This window comes from Protopterus annectens, chromosome 14.part0, assembly GCF_019279795.1.
Source record: "Protopterus annectens isolate FY-2018-M chromosome 14.part0, PAN1.0, whole genome shotgun sequence".
Classification (NCBI taxonomy): Eukaryota; Metazoa; Chordata; order Ceratodontiformes; family Protopteridae; genus Protopterus; species Protopterus annectens.
Genome location: NC_056748.1, coordinates 598,136,940 through 598,162,862, shown reverse-complemented (window position 1 = coordinate 598,162,862; position 25,923 = coordinate 598,136,940).

Below are 25,923 nucleotides of genomic sequence, written 5' to 3'. Positions count from 1 at the left end.
GGACAGGATTTGTGTAGCTCATTGGTGAAGATGTTAAAAAGGTGAGGTCCAAGAATAGAGCCTTGTGGGTTCCAGTTTTGATGGGGAGAAAAGGAGAAAGAGCAGATAGCTATCTGACAGATTGCTGCCTATTACAAAGGTAGCTGTTATGCCAGGATAAAGTTACTGAGGAAAGGTTGAGTTGGGATAATTTTGAGAAGAGGATAGGGTGGGAGACCATATCAAAGGCTTTTGACAGATCTAAGAAAAGACAGGACGCAAGTTTATTATCTCTGGCAAGGGAAATGGTATTGGTAAAGGAAATTAGAGCAGTAGAGGTGCTATGGTGTGGTTGGAAGCCATGTTGGGTAGGGGTGATAAGGTTCACTTGAGTGAGGTGGGGCATAAGTTGTTTGTGGATGCAATGTTCAAGCATTTTTGAGAGAGGAGAAAGTATGCCAATTGGTTGAAAGTTAGAAAGTTCTGTGGAATGTCCACCTTTGTGGATGGGTATAGTAAAGATCTTTTTTCCAAAGAGTAGGAACAGTTGATTCAGTGATAGAGTGGTTAATGAGGATGGAAATGGGGTATGCTACTGATGAGGCAGCAACTTTTAGGAAGAAAGATGGCAGACTGTCAGCTGATGGGCAGCATGTTTTAAGTTTGAAGAGGAGTTTTTTTAATGTAGCTTGTGGGAACTGATCTTAGTGAGAAGGGGGAGTGCTGTTGTTGGATAGCTGTGAGTGGTGAGAGACTGGATAGGATAGAAGACTGCATAAATTTGCTAACCATAGTTTTCATACTAGACCACACAAATGCAAGATTATTTACAGCCATCTTGCCCTCTAATTCAGTTTTATATTTTGTTTTGCTCTTAAAACTTCTATCATCAGCTCCTTGGTGGAAGGTGGAATTCAAACATATTTCTATCCTTAAAAGCCTTTTTCTTTTTCTTTATACTACATTTAGCAGATTTATCTACCCATGGCTTATTATTTGGATAAACTTTAACTTGCTTACATGGTACAGTCATATCCCTACCAAAAAACAATATAAAAACATATCACATCAACAAAATTGCCCTAATCTTCACCACAAGATTGTTTAAACATTTCCCAATCAGTACAGTCATAACATTCCTGTAAATGCCATAAGGGCTCTTCATTCCAAATCTTTATAGTCTTCATCTGTACCTTCATCCATTTCAGAACTGTTTTGTATGTTGGTAATAGTTGCACACAGTTATAATCAGCCAAACTCAAGAGAGGTAATGGAAATACTTTATACATGCCTTTAATTGACCCATAGCAAAGACCTAGAATCGTATATTGCCTTGTTGAACAGGAAACATACTGATAAAAATTAAAAGTGTCTTTTTAAGAGATACATGATTAAAGTCACCCAATATAAAACTTGCTGCCTCCAGTGAAATCATCTGTAACTTTTATATTACTTCAAAAATAGTATTTGCAACTGAAGTAGCATTTGCTTTCGGATGTGTATATTCTACTGTTATAAAGAGTTGTGGGAATTCTCACGGCAAGTAAAAAGGGCATAATGACACTGATAGAAGCTCAACATCTGGTGTAAAAATACATTCTCTAACAGTCACAGAATTGTGGTATCTATTATTCAAATATAAGCATACCCCAACTCCTTGAGTTTTCCTTATTGAGTCAACTTTTCGATCCAACTGAAATGGCACTCCAAAACCATCAATAAACAAATCATCATTCTGATCATATTCGGTAAGCCAAGTTTCCATAAAGGCCAAACTACAACAGTCTGTAAAGTCTGTCTGGTAATGAACATTCTCCTGAAATGTATCTATCTTATTTCTCAAGGACTGAACATTTCCCATTGTGACAACCCTCTACTTAACCTGGGGCAGTAATTAAGAAGCCTCAGTCCTCACCATTGCTTCCGGTAAGGGAGCATTACTGAAAGCAGGGATAGAACACAGAATTTCTCCTAAGTTACACCAGGAATAGGCTCCAAACCTGGGGCTGAACTATTTGCTTCAATCCAGATCCCCAGATAAGTCTTCACACTGCCCACTGAAGAGCATTGTGTTCCAGTTCAGTATCTGATGCACGCACTCCTAAATATTTGATAATCACACATAGAAACACTCTTGGGAAAGACTGGCACAGATTTACCTGCTATGTCCTCTTTCCCAAATTACACAGTAATGCTGCCACCAGTCAAACTACCAGGATATTTTTCAAAAGACCAAAGAGGACCAACCACAGCTTAAACTATAACAGTTTTAATAAAACAAAAAAGGAGAGTAAGCACTTTCACAACTTCACAGTCACTTCTTCAGACTGAAATACAAAAAGAACAGCATCAAGGCACTTAACAAGACTGCCCAATCTTAAGCAATTAACTAATTAGTCAGCTTTAAAGCATATCTCCAGAAACTATTAAGAAAAAAATACATTTCACATAATCACCATGCCAGTAAATAAGTAACATCATATAAGGCATACATTTAGTTAAAAAATCTTTTTTCAAACCACTTTACTTAATGTGTGAGTGTGTGTGTGTGTGTGTGTGTGTATGTGTGTGTGTGTGTGTGTGTGTGTGTGTGTGTGTGTGTGTGTGTGTGTGTGTGTGTGTGTGTGTGTGTGTGTATATGTAGTACCGGTTTATAGATACAGCATCATTAATTCCTGATTTCCTGTCTGTATTAAAATGTACTATCCATCTAAGTTCAGCTAATTCTGTTCTATTCTTTGTGTCCCCCTTCCTCGAGCTCTCTTTAACTATTTCAAGTACTAAAAATCTAAAGGCATGATGCATGCCAAATTCCTTAGTGTGCCTTGCTAGTGCATTACTCTCCTTATTATTCCTAATATCAAGATGTTCCATGATACGCTCCCTTAAGAACCTATTTGTTTACCTATGTAGAATGCTGAACATTCCATACAATAACTGTAATATACTACATTCCTTGTTGAGCAATCTGCATAGAAAGTATGTTTCATCACTATCCCTTTATGCATATGTGTAAATGATGGTCCTACTGTATGTGTATAGAATTACTGGCACTACAATTCCTACAAGGGTATGTTCCTTGTCTCTGTGAGGTAACAAGTGGTTTATTCACTCCTGTCTTATAATAGATCTGTCTCTTTATAGATTTGTTGTTTTTAAAGGAAAATAGTGGAGTGTCACTAGCAATTCTACCTACCTCTTCGGAGGCTTTCAAAATGTTCCAATTCTTTTTAATAATCTCACAATAGGTATTAATATTACTAGAAAAAGTCACAGGTACTCTGATATTCCTTTCAGTATTCACAGCAGGTGTTACATTCTCACCCACCACTGGTTCAGAGAAATAAGGTCTACCCTTCATTTCTCTTTCTCTTAAAAGTAGAGAAATGCAATCATCTATTTCTTTATTTGAGTAACCTCTGTCTAGAAAATCATTACTGAGGTCACTAAGTGCTTCCATCAAGGAATGTTCTTCATTATGTAGCCTCATAATATGCAAAATTTGCCCCATCAAAACATTTCTAGGCACATGCCTAGGATGCATGCCATTTTTACAAAGTAGTGTGTTCTTCCTAGTTGGCTTTCTATATAAACTTGTTCTCAAAAAAACCCTTTCTGTTTTCTTTACCATCACATCTAGGAAATCAATCTGTTCCCTAGAAAATGTAGCCGTAAACTTAAGGAAGGATGTAGCGTTACCAAGATATTCAATGAATTCTAGCAGAAGTTCTTCTGAACCACTCCATAAAATAAATATCATCCACAAACCTCACGTACCATAGTACATAATCGGTGTATCTATTATTTTGCACAACACACATTTACTCCCACTGCAGCAATGCCAGGTTGGAGTAGCTATTGGCACAAGCTGTGCCCATAGCCATGCCAATCTTCTGTAAAAGGTAATCATTATTAAATACAAAGACATCATTCTCTAAAACAATTTCTAGTAAAATACATATTAAATCAATCTTATCAAAAGCTAAACACTTCTTAGTCACTAAATACTCTCTGATACTTTCTACTCCCCATGTGTTAGGAAAAACAGTAAATAGCGACTCTACATCCAAAGTAACAAGTAGGAAATTATCAACAGACAATTCTTTTTCTATGGCATAAAAGTAATGTAAAAACATCTTTGTATCATTCAATACAATATTATTACCTTCTAAAACAGTTCAGTTGCCCAGCCTTTACCTGACACTATTGGTCTCATAGGTAGGCAATCCATATTCTTATGCACTTTCGGCAGACCATAGAGAATTGGGACAACAGGATGTAATACATTAAAATATTTATACAATTCTTCAGTAATCATGTTAGTCATGAAAAGGTCAAATAATAAGAAGGAAATCTTTTCCATTACCCCTGTAACAGTTCTATCAGGAACTCGTACCTAGGTAGCATCATTATCTAACATTTGTCTCATCTGTGTATAATGAAAATCTTTGTCCATGACTAGTATGCCCCCTCCATTATCCACAGGCCTAAACTCAACTGCATTCATCCCTTTTCATTCTTTTAGAGCTGTTTGCTCATCTTAAGTTAAATTGTAAAAAACAGAATCAGGATTCATCTCATAAATACATCTAATATAATTTTCATGTACCATAGTAAATGTAGAGGATGTTTTCCTAGTTAAAATATTGTTGTTTTTCTTATACAGGACCTTTTCCTAATTCCTACTCTTTTTCTGAAAAAATACCAGAATACTCTTCAAAAGTTGTGTTCAATTATACTGGGTAAAATAAATCTTGATATGTAAGGCAGCATGCAATCCAAGCAGTAAGGCTTTTTTGGAGTGTCCCTGGTGTTTTCACAATAAGCGTAAACACTGTCAGGTTAGTAAAAGTACTTTCTAAATAACTAGCCACAATAGAAGGTAGTAAAATATTTAATAAATAAAAATGATTTAAAACATATATATATATATATATATATATACACTGAATAACTGATTTCAATAAACCACAAAGTTTCACACACAGGAATTATGAAAAAACACTGTAGGATAGGTTTCACATTGATTGAAGAAAACTTTAACTAGCTAACTGTAGATCTCTAACTGTCTAAAGATTAAATTTCCCTGTCTAATCTAATTAAGTCAGCAAGACAAGATGATACTCTTACTTCTGCAAGCAAAATAAGAATATATGTCCAGTCATCAGGCTGTTGTCTGGTCATAAGCGACTAGAATAGCAAATCCTATTATTTCTGTTGAACAGCTCTGAAAAACTCTGAGTCATAAATGCTGATCTGGAAAACAACCACTGACTACTACAACAACTGCTGTAACTCAGCTCAACTCAACTGCAACTGCACTGAACTGACTCAGAACCTGCTTTTTATAGCAGAATTTTTTAAAAGACACAGAAAGCTGTTATGAGAATTCTACTCTCTCATTTCAGACTTTTGAAAATTAAACAAAAACAGCTGCTGTGGAGATTCCATTCCTTTCAGCTCTGGCACATGATAACATCGCCTTCAGGTCAGCTGACTGGCACAAACTGCATTCAGAATTCTTTTTAAAAGATATGTACATTTGGTCACCCAGAAAAACACTGTTTGATTCAAACATCTTACACAAATCAAAGAAACAATCAAAAAACATAAACTCATTTACAAAATTATAACTAGTCATGCTGGCATTTATCACACAGGATAATTTACAATTATTTGCAAGTATTTACAAAACTGCAGCCAGACATGCAAGCACAGCTAACCATATCTGATATCCTTACATCCATAATCATTAAAGGCAAAGGGATTTGATTAAACCACTGTTTCTTTAGGTGCACTCTAATACTCCCTCTTTTATCTTGCTTATTCTTATTGTTCCTCATCATGCTATCAGTCTCTTTAACATATCTCAAAATGTCATCTGATAACTGTGGTACGAATACTGTTGTACAAACTGCATTCACACAGTTCAATCCCAGCAACACTCCCCTAGTATATCATATCTTGTCTTCCTGATGTGTAACTCCATTAACGCCAAACCAAAACACTTAAAACAATAAAATGGTAAAATCCATTTAAAGAAAAAGAAATGACGTGACCAAGGCGAGCACACACAAGATGTAGTTGATGCTTAATTTTTTTAAATATAATAATGATCAAAACCTTCAGGACCGATTGCTTTACCTGGTTTGAGAGCAGAATCTCATATCAAGGATATCTTATATGGAGAAATCATTGTTCAAGTGGCTAATATGGGTTTTTGTGGAAAAGATAGGAGTGAAGAAATTCAAAAACTTTATAAGATAGTTTGAACTATTATGCAGGCTACTAGAAGTGTATCTATCATCATATGTCTTGTAAAAAGCTGAGAAGATAACTTGGTAATGAATACAAAGCACCCCATTCTCACTTATTGAGGCAGACGTGCTCTAGCCATAATTCATTTTAAACAAACTGGCTAATAATTTAGATTGAATACTAACCTATTATGAACCTTTAGCTGCATGTTTGACTCAGAGACTGAGCATATGTAGGGTTTTGAGTTGTGGTTGAGCTTTGACTAAGTAATTATATTTATCTTGCTCAGAAGATTTTCTTAGGTTATTGTATAATGCAGAAATTGCTCTTTCCATATCAGTAACAACTTTATGTTTATATTACTCCAGATATACTGATTTACCAATAAAATACCCCTTAAATTCAAACTGCATGCCACACACCTGATATCAAATGTACGTTCTTATCATATTGTTCTGAAAACTGAATTAACAAAACAATTTGCTCATTTAACTCTTGACCATTAAGGAGGTTATGATTACCCTCCAATGAAAGAAATGCTTAAGGGTAATGTTGATGTCTTAAATATTAGTAACAAATAACTTTTTAATAACTGGTGGATTATGTACAGCCAAACTCTCACAGCAGGCTTAAAATAACTAGTTAGTAACATTATAGAATGCATTTTCTTGACCTTTCCCTAAGTCTGCAAGACCAGAGATGCCCATAGGTATGCTGCTAGCCAAGAAAAGGATAAATAATTAATTGTTAAAAGATTTAGGAGTACACAGGAGGGGGGATTGGTACCAGCTCTGTGCTGTCAGGCTTGAAAAATACATATGAACTAGTAAAATCAATTTTACTGTAGCTTATACAAGTATGTCAAGTTACCAGCTGTAGTTGTTTAAGAGCTCATCCTACTCACTCAAATTGTACAGACTATATTAGTTAGTCTCAGAAAAGTTTACAAAGCTGAAGATTAATGTGAATTATAAAAACTGGTGAACAGTCCATGATACAGTAACACCAAAGCAACCTCAGTATGACGTCACCTGCAAGGCAAAATTGTTAATTGTTAATCTATGTTAGCGCAACACAACCAATCATGATGCAAAATTTAAAAATGCTAGGGAAGCATAAATCAGAGATGAACAATTCAGTCTAAATATAAAATATCATATATAGCCAACATTGGAATTGCATCATAATTTTATGTAACTGTGAAAGTTGCAGTTATTTGCCTTGTAATCTCTACCACTCTAAGAGAAAGAGACTATCAACGGATATGACATTAAGAACTTAATGCCATGTCGGATCAAATGTTGAATGTCTGATACCATGTTAATCCTTTCCAACATGACATTTTAAAGTGATAGTTACTTTATGTTGAAGCCTTTTTCTATAATTAATATCTATGTCCTGGTTGGTGATAAAACACAAAATGTATCACCTGCAGTGAGGAATTAAATGTTACATGGGGGATGCCCCTGAAGAGGTGCCTATGGCTTTGTGAACTTTATTGACCTCATAAGAAAATAAAACTTAATCAGAACCAACAACCTGTGTAAGAAGTTCTTGAATAGCCTGCTTTAAGTTTTTGTTAGGTTGATATTCTTATACCTGCTCTTTTATTATAAGAGTATCCTTTCTTGATCTGCTCATCTAAGCCATGGTGGAAGAATATAATTGATTCTTCTTAATGTATTTTGAATTATAAAAGTCCCTTAGTTTGGTTATTATTTTCTTAGATTCTTGGGAACATAAATCTAGGCTACATATTTGCTGATTTTTACTGTATTTTCTGTACTTTAAAAAAAGCTGTTCTGTTGCTTTAAGTAGCTAGCATGTAGCATAGACTAAATTCAGATCTGCTGAATCTAGACTGTGTTGTAACTCTTGAGTACTATTCCAGCTATCTTACATTAGGAGGGCCATGTTTGCACCCTCATGGCAGAAGTGTGTAGTCTGAGCCTCATCTGAGTTGGCGATTACTGGAGGAAGGCTCATTGTGGGCTTTCCCATTGGTTGTATAGCTTAAAAGTCTTTATTCTCATTTGTATTTAAGCCTCATATTTGCATGTAGCTGCAAACTGTGCAGTCAGTTTAGCGGTGCCCTGTACAGATGCAAACATCTTGAAAGACAATTTTCCACTAGACATCTGTTACTGGAACCCTCCCAAGCTCCACTGCTGCATTGCGGGCAACTCAGTTGCTCACTGATAAGCATTTCCAAAGTTTTTTTCACCCCCTTGCCTTCAATAGAATATTCCCCTTTGTTAATCCTAGAATAAAATTTTGTAAAACTAGCCCACTCCCCAATAGTAGCTATGATAAAGACCTGGCATAATGGACGCTCAGTTTCTAACCATTTTAATGGCCAGCCTGATTGACATGGGCATCCTGAGGCAATATACTAATTGCCTAATGTATACTGACAACCACTTACTCCTACTATAAACAAATACAATATGTGAAAGATGTAATTATACTATGAATTTGAAATCAATTCTCTCATGTAACAACAAACCGAATACGAAAAAGATTGTCAGCAAACATACATCACCTCTCACACAAAACAAGGCCACAACACATAAACCCACATATGCAGATGTACTCAATAGAAGCCTACCAAAAGATCAGAGACCTCCCAAGTGCAAACCACTGGCACAGACTGTAAAGCAAATAGAATCTGCTACATATAATAACAACACACCGGTGTCTCAGCAAATAAGCCCCTAAGACAAACCACCTTGAAACCAAATATCCTGGTCATAGGTGACTCCACAGTGAGAAACACAGGTGTCCCTCTCACCATACTGGACAAGGAAAAGGTCACAGTCAGTTGCCTTAAAGGTGCCAGGATCCATCAAATCACGCACGCACTGAAGTCACTCAATAATAATTACTGTGATGACTCTGTCAGAGTACATGTTATGGTGAATGACTTCAGATGTACCTCTCTGGACTATTTGAAGACAGACATGACTGAACTCTCAGATTATGTGTCTCAGGCAGGTATGTCCCTAGCCCTAAGCACCATCCTACCTTTGCCCAGGATGATGCCACAATAAAGACAAAAAATGATTGACTTCAACAATTGACTTAGCTTCTGGTGTCAATCCAGGGGGATCCAGTATCTGCCAGCCTGGAAAAACATGATCGACAGACCACCCTGCTTTGCCAGAGATGGTCTTCACATGTCTCCTCTAGACTTTCAGATACTGGCAAAGATGGTTGCCTCCCCATAGTGCCTTTTTTAGGCAATGTCAAAACAACAAATTTCCCAACTTAAAAAAATCCACTTGAGACAAACTCAAAGTAATGCTGCTTAATGGTAGGAGTCTTAACAGGAAACTGTACTCTCTGGAAGCAGTCCTCACCTTGGAAGATGCTGACATCTGTGCAGTCACTGAGACATGGTTCCAGGCTGCAGAGAACACCCTGGCCTTGCAAGACTGCAATGTCTTCCACAGATTCAGATCCTAAAACAAGCATAAAAGAACCAAAGGTGGAGGTATATCCATCTTCATTAAAACCAAATACACCTCAAGACTGGTTTAACAGTATGACTCTCTTGAGCTACTCCAGGCCCAACTAACTATAGGTAAAACACCCGACCACATCATAGTAAGCTACAGATCCCCCACTACCTGGACTTGCTAGAGTTACTCACTATACAACCAAATACTTTGGTCATGAGAAATTTCAACTAAACTTCCATCAGCTGGGCAATGTACACAAGTACAAATATGCTCACCCTGAGATTCCTGGACTTTGTCAATACAAATGCCCTGGAACAGTTAATCTCCACCCCCACAAGGGGCTCAAGAGTCCTGGACTTGGTACTCAACAACATGGGGGGGTCAGTGCACTACTCCTGTGTCTTGCCCTTCCTGGTAAGGTCAGACCATAAATCTGTGTCATACAAAATAATGATCAAAGCTGACACCCCCACAGGATCAAAAAACTGAGAAATTTCTCCAAAGCAAACTACAGCCTACTAAGTGATAGTACAGAAAGTTTCAAACCAACTGCTAATGTAGCCATCAATGACTCTTATGCAGAGGAGTACACAAATGCTCTGTACAACCACTTAAACAACCGTGTAGACCTGGCTGTACTTGACCAGATCAAAACCAGCTCCTCCAAAAAAAACAAGGTACCCTGGTGGACCTCAAGTATAAATAGGTTATATAACAAAAGGAAGAAATTATTATCTAAGAACAAGAGGGAACTTACTCAGCAGAGGAAGAATACTCTCCACAGTTTGAACATGCAAATCAGATATATTGTAAGATCCTCTAAAGCTAGTTACAAGGCTAAATTAGCACCCCTAGTGAAAGATAATCATAAGGCATTATTTAGGTACACCTGAAATCTAAAAAGGAATACCCAGCTATGTATTGAACTTATAGTGGATAGTGCCACTTACACTGAGCCCAAAGAAATTGCCAACCTGCTAGCTGACAGATATGACACAAAAAAACACAAGAAGAAAATAATGACTAATAAAACAAACCAAACTGGAGCCAGAGTTAAGTTGAGTGCTTTCATCCTGTTTATTACAGAACTTCCTCAGAACTGAACTTCACCCCCTGTCCCCACCAGCCATACTCCAATGCATACCTGGCACCAGTCCTCTATATAGTATTTGCAAAGAGAAGGTCATATCCACGCTCTCCAATGCCAAAAACATGGCCTCTATGGGACCAGATAACATCCCAGGCTGCTTAATAAACAATCTAAAATTAAACCTAGCAGAACCACTTGGTACACTCTTTAACCACAGCCTGATCAAAGGCTTTGTTCAAATAAAGTGGAGAAAAGCAACAGAAATCCCCTTGCACAAAGGGGGCCCATCAACTGACCCTGGGAACTACAGATCTTAAAGCCTAACCAGCCTTCTCTGCAAGCCATGGACAGAATTATCATGGATTTTATCAACAAGGACATAGGCAACCTTCAAACTCTTGACCTGACCTAGTCTGGCTTTGTTAAGAGTAGACCATGCTTATTAAACCTGGTGGACTTCATCAAGAATGTCACCAAAGCCCTGGATGAAGGCAAAACAGTACATATCACCTATCTTGACTTGGCCAAGGCTTTCAACACAATCCCCCACTCAGGTGTCATTGAGTAACTCTCCCAGCTGGGGATTAACCCATATATCACTAGATGGGTAGCCAACTGGCTAATGAACAGAATGCATGCTGTCAAAGTTGAGGAGTCCACCTCTACCAGTAAACCAGCTACCAGTGGTGTACCACAAGGATCTGTGCTGGGTCCTCTACTGTTTGGAATCTATTTCTCAAAAGTCCAAATGAATGTACATGGCCTGTGGCTTACCAAGTTCACTGACAATTGCAAACTGGGCACAATCATTGAGTCCCCCAATGATGTTAACATATTACAAAACAGGCTAACACAGGTAAGTGATAGTTGCCAAAGCCAGGGACTAAAACTAAACTCAAAAAGTGCATTATTATCCCCTTTGGCATAGAGGAAATCCCTGAAAATTACAATATTGTCAGCATCCCCTTATAAGCTCAAACCCAGTGGTGTGAGATTTGGAAACACTGGTTGATAGCAACCTAAACTTCGATAACCATGTGTCCACAGTGGTAAGGAAAGCCTTCTATGTTGTGCATCTCATAAGTAAGGGCATCACATCCAAGACTAAGGCAGTTATAACTCCTGTGTATGCAATTCTCATCAGACTACTAACAGAGCACAATGCTCCCCATTTCTATGTATCTCACCAGATACCTGCAGCAGCTGGAGAGACCACAGTGGTTTCTCACCAAGGAAATTCAGGGCCTCCAAAACATAACCTACGTGGAAAGACTGAAAGCCCTATCACTGTACTCTGTATCCTACAGGCTGCTGACAGGCAACTTGTACCTGGCCTACAGAGCAGTCTCTGACCCTACCCTAATGGTAATGCTGCATGCCCGCAGATCAAATGGAACAAAAGTCACTTGCTCCAGGGATCTCAACCTAGCCTGTAACTGCAACAGAACAGCCTGGAGGCACAGATATTTCTCCCAGAGATTGCTGGTCCTCTGGAAAAAACTCCTAATTCACGTGAAGCAGAGATGCCCAATGACTGTAGTTAAGCTCGACCTAGAAAATTTAATGGGTGACTGTAAATTCATCCTGGGGGTGGTACCTATGTCCCTCATGGACAGGCTGAGTTGGTGCTGATCATAGACTTGCCATGCAAATAAAGACCATCTAACCACGGTCAGTTAGGGAACACGGATATAACATAGCTAGGCTTGTAAAGGGCCTAGGGCCATTAACCTAGTAACCTCCTATGAACCTATATCCTTCTCTTAATGGACATAATATCATTCTGTAAATCAGAAGTAGACAAAAATAATAAAGCTATATTTTTTTAATGCAACAGCAATTAAATCCATTAAATTATTGGAAGATAAACTGCAGTCTATTTGACTGCACCGACTATATTTTCATGTGCTGGTTTCAACAGTAGTATGTTGAAACAAAGCTCATCATGTTATATAACATTATCTTCTCCTTCTATATGAAAAGAAATTTGTCAGTCTTCTTGAAAATAGTCTGAAAAAATATATTTTTACTGCCTTTCTCATTAGGAGAAAATGATGATGAATGAGTACACTAGCTGTAGCTTTTTTTACTATGTTGGACGTCCTGCTATTACAAAACGAATTGTGCAATTGCACTGTATAAGTCAAGCTAACTCAAAATCACATGGATTGATTGCTTAACCACCAATGATAATGTAATGGAAATTAATGTTAAGAAGCCAGATGCAAAGCAAATAGCACATTTTCACCTTAGTTATTAGTACACAGATGAGTGCCTAGCTCAAAAGTGGATGCAATAGTTTTATGCCACAAAATAAATCTGAACTTTCATAATTTGTAAAAAGTAACAAAATGAGGAGCTGCCACATTTTACTTCGCTGCAAACCATTATCTCTTTCTAATAGAAACAATGTATCAATGTAAAGCGTTAGGTTCCATTATTTTCAGAGACTGACGGTTCAACATGTTTGTATTTTAAACATTTAACAGTTATGCTTTAATGAAGACCAAAAAGTAGATATAAATTATCCTTCTACAACCCAGGCACCAGCCATGTCAAAATTTTATTTGGTGAGTTTATGCTTTGGTTGTGGTTGTGCGACCATGGAATGAGTATACACACATTATGAGTGAACTGAGGCAAAGACCCTATTTTATTAGTATAGTGGGTAAAGCCTCCACATAGAAATAATTTTGTGCTGTTTTATTTGTAATGGCTTTAGATGTAATTGTAGTGTTTTCTGACTTATTTTTGGTTACATTTGTAGTGTTGCTTTGCAATTACGAATACAAACAAGTTTGCTTACCTTTGCAATCACTTTGTTTCAGTATGTGCTTTTGTTGATGAATGCGGGAATGCAATGATTTATCATGATGAAGAGTGACATGATGAATGCCAGAGGCAAGATAATTATATATATATATATATATATATATATATATATATATATATATATATGTATAGTAGTCCAACTGGTGTGCAGTAAAACTCAATACAGGTGAAAAAACAAAAATGATTCAAACACCAGACACTTTTAACCTCCTCCTTTATTAGGTTTCATCAGCTACAAACAGTTGGCCATGGTTTAACTATCTAAAATTAGTCAAACTACCACCCGATTTATACATTTGAGACTGATCTCATGTCCTTAAAAATTCTGTTATAATATGAAATTAACAAGAAATACTTGCAAAATAATTGATAGAAATTCACAATGTGCCAATGTGTATCATCAGTGCTTTATTACAAAAGATTTACTCAGTAGATAAAATAATAAGATTTGAAGAGCCTGTTCTTGATCTACATAGAATCCTATGAAACAGAATAAGACAGATGCATACAAGTCACAGATTTTACTTGTAAATGACTTACAACATTTCATTAATCTCTGGATCACATAAAGCACTGGGTCTATGTCATATAATCAAACTTCCAAAATTTCGAACACCATATGTTCGAATATGGAAGTTTGAAATATGACAACAACGAAACCCCAGAACAGCAAATTTTTTCCCAGGGAAAAAATTAGCTGTTCCCAAAAACACACACACAACACAAGCACACCAAACACCTAATAAACCGACACTACACCTTACATACACAACTATCTATGCACCAACCTTAACCCAAGCCCTAACCCTAAGGTCCGTCACTATGGTACACTTACCTTACCTTACCTGTGCCCTAACCCTAAGGTCTGTCACTATCGCACACTTAACTTACCTGCACCCTAACCCTAAAGTCCGTCAGTATCGCACACTTACCTTACCCGCACACTAACCCTAAAGTCCATCACTATCGCACACTTACCTTACCCGCGCCCTAACCCTAATGTTCGTCACTTTCGCATACTTACCTTACCCACACCCTAACCCCAACGTCCGTCACACTCACACACTTACCTTAACCTGATCTGTAACTTTCACACCACAGTACAGAAAATGTTGAAGCTGCGGAAATAGCCAACCAAATTCTTTCCCTGGGAAAGAATTTGAATTTTCGCAGCTTCGACATTTCTATTTTTCGAACTTCCCCATTTGATCTTCCAAGACTTGACATTTAGGATGGTCGATTAAATAACAGGAACCCTAAAGCACCAGAACTGAGAATGCTTAATTTGTTTTATTGCCCAATAATCCATATCTGTCTGAAATGTGAATACTTCCAAGCCTGATCCTGTTGAACTCAATAGTTGTAAAAAACAAATGATGAACCTAAAGGTGTTTATAGAAGGCAGAGTGATTTCTCTATTTCTCTTGCATGTAATGTAACTAAGATGAAAAGAAGTATATATATATATATATATATATAATATATATATATATATATATATATATATATATATATTACATATATATATATATATATATATAAATATATATATATATATATATATATATATATATATAAATATATATAAATATATATATATAGAATGGTTGACACATGCATACTGCCACATACACTGTCCACTTAGCGCTTCAGGTTCATTGGCTAATATGTACTTACTAGGCTATTGATCTTGAGAATCTTAAGAAGCTAAGCTGTACATTCCCATGGTAGTTTTTAGATCTTATATTTGCATACGAATAACCGAGAGGCATGGAGAATAAGGACATATTGGGATATTTACTCCCCCTATCCATGAGGGACATTGGTGCTAAACATGTGGTGAATTTGTGGTTTCACATCCGTTCATCCAAATCACGTTTGAATAAAACAATTGAAGTAATTTGGTTTATGTATAGTGGAAGATGGTTCCATAGAAGAGGTATTTTCTGTGATACATAGTAGTCTCTCCAACATGTTCTATTTATTTTACAAAAAGAGTGAGATTCCCTGAGCTGGTGTTCATGCTACCACTGGACTTGTAAATGTGCAGTAAGTCTGGCAGGAGAAGATCAGCTGAAGATTTATATATGAGGCAGAGGTCACCTCTCAGTGTCCTGTCCCCACTAAGAAGAGGGACAGGAGTTTGAGACTGTCTGCACAGTTTTGTGATTTAGGCCGTTGATTTCTATACTGAGAAACTGTTGTGGTCTTACCAGTTGTGAAAAATGTTTAGACAGGTATATTCTGAATGAGGCATTACTTTCAATGACTGCCTTGATGTGAGACAAATACAGTAAATAACTGCATCCCTGGACCTGGATGACATCCTTTAGATATAAGCTGTGCTATGAAAAATGACTTCCTTACAGCAGTGGATATTTCCTGATCAAAGGATAGTCCATTGTTGATATAGGTTCCCATATCCCTGACAACAGGATCATCTTTTAGGGGTGTATTATCAATGTCATAGTTAAAAGGGAAGTCATGCTTTCTGAAAAACACAATTACACATTTCTTGGCATTTAGTTTTAGTCCATAATTTTGACACCAGGTATTTGGTTAAGGCCCTCTTGTAGAATTTTAATGGCTTCTTGGAAGGTTATGATGCCACCTAGTTTATAGTTGTCTGCAAAGTTGGTCAGCCATAAACCCTTAATGTTTGCTTTTCCTCAGAGAAGTAAATGCCAAAGAAGAGTAGCCCATGGATTGAGCCCTGGAGTACATCACTAGTGACAGATCTTTTTTAGGAGGTACAGCCACCCACCTATCCTAATGTCCTAGGTTCTGTTTGTGAGCCAGTTTCCTAGCCAATGTGTTACATAAGCATTTACATTTAGCTGGGATAGTTTATCTATGACACCTGTGAGTTGGATGGCATTGAATGCCTTTGCGAAGTGTATATATGTGATGTTTACTGATTTGCCCTTATCCATTGCTTTAGTAACCTTCTTGAAGAAGCTGACCAGGTTAGATCTGCCCTTGCCAAATCTGAGCTGGCCTGGGTCAAGAGTTTGTAGATTCCCAATATCCTTATTTATTAATTTAATAATGATCATTTCCATAGCCTTACAGATAAGGGAGGTCAGGATTATGGGTCTATAAATACCTGGGTCCACTGATGCTCTACCTTTTTGCAAATGGATGACTGCTGCTATTATCCATTTATCCAGCAAGAAGCCTGTTCTGAGGCTGATTTTGAATAACCTCTGTAAGGTGTCTGACAAGTCATGTTTCATGCTGACCAGCAGGAGGCCTGGCATGTTATCCGGCTTCATTGAAGTTGCGTTCTTGGCCTTGGATAGTACCTTAAGGTCATGTTCTTAGGAGACTTGAAGAGTGTGTGTAGATACAGGTAATATGATCAGGAAATATAGGAGGAGAGAGTGGGGTGAAGTTTAAACTAAATTTGTCTGCAAGTAGATTGGCTATGGCCTCTGGGTATGAGTATTGACATGCTTTACTATTAGCTCTGTGCAGTGCTGAGCATTATTTCTGGAATTTGTAATATAGTTATAGAAGGCTTTATCATTATCCTTCATCTGAGTGGCTATTTTTCTTCATATCTGGCTGTGGTTGACTTGATCGGGGTCCATAGTTCTTTGTTAAGTTTATCAAGAACAGTATTGGCATTTTGAGAGTTAAATTTAACCCTACCTTCCCTAAGTTTGACCTACACATAAATCAAACCATCAAAAACATACACAGAAAACTATGTAGTCTGTACAAAAATAAAACATGCCTAAATCAACAGACTAAAATTACTATGGCTCAAACTCTGCTACTATCCACACTTATGCTGCCCTGTCTTCACCAACCTATCCAAAACAGAAATTACAAAACTAGAAACATGTTACAATCAAATTGCCAGATTTGCCACAAATGCTCCCTACCGTTCACATCATTACCACTCACTATACCAACTAAAGTGGCTTGAACTTCAAAATCTCATTACCTTCCACCAAATAGTTTTCTCTAAAAAAACTCCTACTATATCCAGACAAAATACCAACACTATCTAATTTACTTAAAATACACTAAAACCCAAGACAACTACATTCTAGTGACAGGACCTTAATCAAGATCACCAGAACCAACAACTCAGCAGGAGACTCCTTATTTCCTAACTACATAGGAAAAATCTGGAACTCACTGCCCCCTGATATTACCTCAGCAAATTCTATCATTAAGTTTAAACAACTACTAAAGGAACACCTATTTATCAATAGACAATGCCCATGCCTTCCCCCAGGCACACCCTCTACATCTGCTTTTCCCTCAGGTCTTTCTCTATCATCCTCTGCATACTAACTTACTGCATGCACTAGTATTCTTAATATGCAAAGCTCATCTGCTAGGAGTTCTACTATACTCCTGAAAGCTCTCTACTACTCACTGTACTCCCCACCTCTTTCTTACACCATCATATTTTTTTCTCTATGTACTTTAAAATGTTATGTTTTGTACTTGGTCTCCATATCTGTGAAATGACTTTGTATGTGTTTAACTGCCTTTGTATATTTATAAACTCTTGAGCTTTTCTCCCTGGGCCTCCAATAAAAATGGACATTTATCCAGTCGGATTCTCCCAGTCAACAAATGTAAAATAAAATAAAATAAAATAAATAAATAAAAAATGTATTTTTGCATACAATGATTTTTTTTTGTTTTATTATAGAGCCTGTTTATATTAAGGTTCTGTCGCAGGAGTTTAGTTTTAAATTTGGCATTGTATTTACTTCTGAAGGGGACAGATGTGTCTATGCAGCTATTTATATATGCACAGACTTCAGCAGTAAAGGATTCTGCATAAGTAGTGAGGTTGTCAAGATGGAAAGGGCTTTTGAATTTAGCAAGGTGTTCACTCAGTTTTATTAGATTAGTCTTGGTATAATCTGAGGGAGATGCTTCTGGCTTCAGTCTCAATGTGAATGTGACTGATTTGTGGTCTGATTTGACCAGGGAGGAAGTTAAAATTGGCAGGGAGCAAAGCTTCCCTACAATGGTAAGGGCCAAGTCCAGGGGTTTATAGCCTCTTTTTGTAGTGCAGACTAGTTGGTTTAGAGAGTTTGTATTGACAACATCAGAAATTTCTGTGACTACATGTTTGTGGATGAATAATTCTCCCAGTTAATGGAAGGGTCATTGAAGTTTCCTAGGAGTATGTTATTTGGCTTAATGTATAGGGACTCTGGGTATATGTCATTTCTGCAAATTGCAACATTGTTAAATTTATGGCACTGCATCGAAAATGCAGCCACTCAAACCCCCTACACCCCCCTGCCCCCCCCGGTAATTATATATACCACCTCCAAGATCACACTACAGTGGGGAAAACAGCCTGCCCCCCCCCCGGTAATTATTTATACCACCTCCAAGATCGCACTACAGTGGGGAAAAGGGCCAATTTCCTGATCCCACTGTAATGTGGTCTCAGTCAGAATGGTTTGATGGGTTGCATTTTCAATGCAGTGACATTTGACAATGTGGCCATTCATGGAAATGACATAGACCCAAGGACTCCATACTGGTTGGATAAGAGTTGTGGGCAGAAGAGGACATACAGATAGCTATGCTATGTCCTTATCCATTGCGTCAGTAATTTTCTTGAAGAAGTCAACCAAGTTAAGAAGTCAGGATCTGCCCCTGACAAATCTGAACTGGCTTGGGTCAAGAGTTTGTGAGTTTGTAAGATGGACATAGTGGAGTTTCAGGTCATTATCTTTTCTAACCTGTCTGGAGATGGAATGCCTTTTTTTTAGCAATATGGAGACATTGCCACATTAAGTGCCTTCATTTAATGCTGTGGGCCTGACTGTCTTTGATTTTATATGTCTTCACAACAGTAAAAATGTTTGTTTTGCAAATGTACTTCAATTTGTGACTTAAAAATATATAGTAAGTTCAAGTGACAATCTGCAATAAAACTGAACATTTTGTAACTGCTTTATAACTTCACATTCAGAATCACGATTGCAATACTCTTATCAGCCATACTAAATCCAATAAAACTGTTCAGAAACTTGTAAATTCTAACCAAAATTTCTGAAAATCATATGCGTTCACTTATATTACTCAACCAAAATAGTTTGTTAAAATAATCTGTTGGAAGGATTGGAAGGGGGTTGAAACTGCAAACTTTTGAATGTATATTGAACCGTTTCTATATATTCCACATTGCTATCCTGTTCTCTGTTATGAAACCAGTTCTTTAAATTCAAAGTCCTAGAAAAAAGCTTTTTTGTAAATGTGAAACATAAAATTAAGGCACACAAAATTCAAACGTGTACTAATTAATGCAATATGTTCAAAATATAATGCTATACTGCAATGCAGTTAGTCAGAATTTAAAGATATACTGGTTAGGTTCACCACCATTCATCAGATGATGTAAGAACAATGCAAAGTGCGAAAGTGACAGTATAGTGGTGAGTGTAACCAATATGGTTTGCATCTAATAAGGATCTAATAAGGTTTTACTGGTTTTCTGTGTGTGTGTGTGTGTGTGTGTGTGTGTGTGTGTGTGTGTTTGTCTAGAGTTGGCCTCCTCAGTACGCTGCAGTGGCAGAAGTGTACATTTCTTTAAAATGTATAATAGATTTAATTACTTTAAGGCTGCTTTCAGCAGATTAGTTTCACAGAATTAAAATATCTGCAATATCACTTTTGTCAAAATGACATACAAACCTGAAGAGGGTATAGTAACCATTTTCTATATAAACAAATTGAGTATAAATAAATGTAATAAATAAGAAAGAAAACACCACATCTTTTGAAGTCCAGAAGCATCCTTGTCAAAAAAAGAAAAAAAAGGTTTGTTTTCAAAATGTAATGCCAGACTTATGATTGCAGAGTCTATGCATTTACTTTTCAGTGATATGGTGCTTTTGGTGGGTAAACTGTTTTGTTTTAGTTTGAACACCGATGGTATTAACAAGGTCCTATTTCAAAATTTGCACTGAATTCAATAGTTTTATTGATATTAGGATTGGATTTGTGCATATTTTCAAGCTGCTTTTACATTTAATTGCTTAGTGAACCACTAAATTGCTATGTACAGCATTTGTTTTTCATTTTGAATTGAGTGCATTGCTGTTGTTCTAAACAGAAGTGGATATTATTTAGGGCATGTCTGGGTTTTTCTTGTTTTATTGATAATACCCAGTACATACCTCTCAACCTCTTAGAGCAAGAAATCTGGACAAGCCATAAATAAAAGTGGGACAAAGGCCCAAAAATAAGGACAATTTTTAAATATTACTCTTACAAACTTAGAACATTGATAGAACAACAGGTTTTGCATTAGCATGAATTTTCTGAAGGTTATGAAGTCTGAAACTCAAATATCTGTCATTATTTTCTAACTTCAGTATTTAATTATTTGTCACTAATTTGCCAGAAAACCACAATTTTATGAAAAATGGACCAAAAATATGAGGCAAAAATCGGGAAATTCTGTGAAAATCTGTACAGTTGAGAGGTATACTGAGCAAGTGCATGTAGGCTCAGTGTTTGCTTGTTAACTAGCAAAACGAAAGGGCTAGATAAATACTATATGGCTATGTCTAAAACTACAAGATGTAACACAAGATTCAAAGTTTGTTATTTGAGTTATAGCTCAGTTTGGTCAGGTTTCTATGTTCAAACTTGCAGACTGTCTCACTCAGCATATGATCATCATCAGCATCTGATGCCTCAACTGGCAGTTTGCTAGATAAATATTAGTACACATGGTATATTTATGTTGAGAAAACATGTTTCTGTGTATTACCTTGTTAGTCTTTGTGGTGTGTGTGTGTGTGTGTGTGTGTGTGTGTGTGTGTGTGTGTGTGTGTGTGTGTGTGTGTGTGTAAGATTATGCATGCAGATACCCAATAAATTAATAATGAACATGATTTTCCCATGATATTAAAATATTTTGAACCTAGCTCAAGCACAGCATGTCCCCGAATGTCAACGCTGTCAATATGTTTTAGTCTGCTAATGGGCACTGTCCAGTATTCATCAGGGTCTGTCTTTAACTGTCTCAGGAGGGGGCCCTCCCAGCTAGTCTGACTGTTGACATCTCTGTATGGATTGACAGAAAAGTGGACTAAAAGCTGTCTCTGCTCTCTGCTGATGTAAGGTTAGCTCAGTGCCGCAACTGCCATGATTGTCACACTCAGAATACTCTTTCTACAGCACTCATGCACATCTGCTCTGACTGCTGTAAAAGGAAAAACATTACGGAGCCAGCAGTAACGTCTGAGCTGTGTCTCAGGATTGCTTTATTCCATGCCACTGGGGTTCCATCTGTCAAGTCCTACTGTGAAGATAAACTAGTAAGTGTATACTTCAGAGGATGATGTTTTGCAAATGTCCTTCAGCCTTTTTGGTTTGATGTCCTCTCTGTGATGGCAGGGTAACAAAATATTTTTCCACCTCCTATCAGTAAACAGTCTAAAAATAAAGAATGGAGAGTGTATTCCCTTCCTTAAAGCTACTCATTTGCTACTAAACCTCTTCATAAGTCAAATCCTATGCAGAGAATGTGTGTATGCATGTGTGTGCATGCTTCAGTGTGTGTGCATGTCTCTGTATGTTTGTGTGTGAGTGTGTATATGTGTGTGTGAATGTGTATATGTGTGTGTGAGGCTGAAGGAAAATGTTTAAAATGTTTGATTTCATTTTGTTCTAAATATACAGAGATGAAACATATGTATCTGTTAGTCATGTTAAACTGTGTAATATCTGGACCCTTGAGCTGCATTAAACAAATTTAATAATTTTTTGGTTAGATGCATTGAAAAAGAGGCATTATTTGGTCTGCTAGTAGTCGGGAAAGAAAACCACAGCACCTTTATTAATCACTCCATTCTGGTTCCTTCTATGCATATATCAGTCTGTTTGGACTCACACATTTATGGTCTCATCTGATTAGGAACAAATACTCTGAAACGATAACAAAGAAAAAAACATTTTTTGTTGATGGAGAAAAAAGCTAATCATGTCCGCCCAATCTTGTTGGCTAATACTGGTCAAGCCGGGCTCCAGAAACTTAAATTACCTCTGGTGACCCTTGTCCTTCCTATTTAATAATATTTCTTTTTACCTGTACTTCCTGTATATCCTGCTTCTCATCTTGGGATTGGTGTTAATGTTTTGCTTCTGGTGAGAGAAGAAGCAAAGGAGCACTGTACCCCAGCAGATTGAAGCTGTGGTGAGACCAGCACTACTAGTAGCCAGGCAGTAGCCATTCACATGGTGATTCCCCTTTTTTCATCATTCTTGACAAGCTAATTCTTTGTTCTCAGTAAGTACTGCTTGATTTGTTTCTAACCTCAGAATATTTGCTTAAATACTTCATCCTTAAATTTTCAGGGTCTGTGTATTAGTTTCCCCTCAAGTGTTTGGCAGTGCCCTGTACAGACAAAGACACCTTGAGTGACATTTTACCTGTAAAAGCATGATTGAAATTTCACCAATACCTAGTTGTACACAGGACAACTAGTTTGGAGTGACAAACACTGCCTCCGGATACTCCTGACATTGCTTTATATTCTCACCCCAACTGTCTAATCAATAAAAAAGGTTCTGTCACCATGGATCTGAACATTCCCACTATCTGTTACCAGATTGTTGAATATGGCCATCATGAGGCAATGTAGAAATTGCCTCATGTTTACTGGCAACCAGATAATTCTCAAACAAACTGATATGGTATGTGAGAGATGCATTTACACAATGTCACTGGAGGCAAAGCTCTCACATAAAAGTATTCCTAATGTCAATAAGGTTGTCAGTAGTACATACTCTGCACTCATCACACACAATTCAAAGCAGTCATATAGACCCACATACACTGAGGCATGTAAATGTAACTTTTCTAAACCACAAAGACCTCCTAGACAAAGTACATGTAACAAATACCCTCAGCAGCCCCAAATGCACTCTTTCAAAACAACACCCACATCAGCATGTAGAGCCACATCTCATGGAGCCACTTCAAGGTCATAAGGCATGCCACCACACAATCCAACATTCTGGTCATTGGAGACTCCATCGTGAGGCAAACTGATGTCCCTCACAGCAGGCTGAGTAAGGAGAAGGTCACTGTCAGTTGCTTATCAGGACTAGGATCTGCCACATTATCCATGCCCTCAGAGCATTGGCCCAAAGTACCAGTCATAGTCCATATGGAAGTAAATGACCTGAGACATACCTCCATAGACTACATGAAGAGAGACATCATGGAGCTCTTGGAATATGTGTCTCAGACTGGTACGAGCCTAGCACTGAGGAATATTTTACCTTCTTCAAAGATGATGCCACAATATGAACAAAGGATCATTGACTGTAATAATTGACTTAGTTTCTGTTGTTATTCTAAGAGGGGAGCAATATTTGTCAGCATGGAAGGAGATGGTCAACAGACCATGCTGCTTTGCCAGGAATGGTCTGCACCTTTCCCCCTCTAGGCTTTTGAATATTAGCTAAAACATTGTCTTCCCCCATAGTGCCTTTTTTAGGCAATGCCAAACTGAAAGTACTTTTTACATAACAAATCAAAACCAAGAAAATCTAAAGGTATTATTGCTCAATGTTAGGAGTCTAAACAAAAACCTCCACTCCCTAGAAGCTCTCTTCACCCTAGAGAATGCTGATGTCTGTGCAGTCACTGAGACAGGGTTTAAACCCAGGGAGAACACACCAGCAATGCAAGGTTATAATGCTTTCCATGCATTTAGAACAACTACTACACAGACAGGGACTAAAGGTGGAGGTGTCTCAATTTACATCAAAAATAAATATACCTCAAGGATGGTCAAACAAGACAATGCATTTGAGCTACTCCGTGTTCAAATCACCATAGGCAAAATCCAGTACCACTTCTTTACAAGCTATAGTTCCCTCTCTATGAGCCAGGAAACCCATACTATGTATTTAAACTACTTTATTTATTTTTATTTATTTAACATTTGCTTACTGCATAGAGGCAGCTGTATCTACCAGGAAGAAGTACAGAAATAACTGAAAAAACAAGCCACCCTGGTAGAATCCCAAAATCAATAGGCTGTATAACAGAAGGAAAAAAAATCATGGCAAAAATTAGGAGGTGCAGCACCCAGCAGGATAAAAGCTCTCCCATCAAACTAAATAAACAACTCAGAGGACAAATAAAATCTACAAAAGCCAAATTTGAGTTAAATTTGCCCTCCCAGGCTAAGGACAACCACAAGGTATTCTTTAGCTATGTCTGCATCCTCAAAGAACATACACAGTTGTATTCAGAGCTCATTGTAAATGGGGCCAACTATACTGAGCCAGAAGATATAGCAAACCTACTGGCCAATAAATTCAGCTTCAACTTTACCCTTCTCTCCCCCTCAACCTTCCCTCAGGAAATACCATCAACTATAACTCCCTCGCTGTCACTAGGGAATAGGTCCTTAATGCTCTCTCTAAGGCCAAGAACACTGCAGCAATGAGCCCAGACAGTATCCCAGGATGCCTTCTAAATAGCATTAAACATGACCTATCAGGCCCTCTGGAATTGCTATTTAACTGTAGCCTCCAAACAGGCTTTGGACAAAGGTGGCCATCTACAGACCCAGAGAACTACAGACTAAAAAGTCTCACTAGTCTTATATGTAAATCCATGGAAAGAATTATCACGGAAATGATCAACAGTGATATAGTAAACCTCCAGACACTGGATCCAACCCAGTATGGATTTATCAAGGGCAGTTCATGTCTACTCAACCTGATGGACTTCTTTGAGAAGGTCACCAAAGCAATGGATGAGGGCAAAATTGGTTCACACTGCCTGCATTGACCTGGCCAAGGCATTTGACACAATACCTCACTCGGGCATTGTTGACAAACTCAAGAGGTTAAGTACAAACCTACACATCACCCGGTGGATAGCCAACTGGCTCACAGATAGGGCCCAGGAAGTTAGAACTGGGGAGTTCACCTCTACAAAGAGGTCAGTCAGAATTGTAGTCCTTCATGGATCGGTCATTGGACTGCTCCTTTTTGGCATTTACTTCTCTGAAGTCATGGCTAATGCCACTGGTCTATTGCTGACTACATTTGCAGGATAATTGAAAATTAGGAGCTATCATTGAATCCAACAGTGACAGAAATGCTCTCCAGGAAGGGCTGACACAGACAAACAACTGGTGTCAGAGCCATGGGCTAAAACTAAATGCCAAGAAATGCATAATGGCATCTGCTGGGAAGTTATCCACTCCTGGTAGATATCATATTGACAACACACCCCTTAGAGCTGACCCAGTAGTTAGGAACTTAGGGACACACATA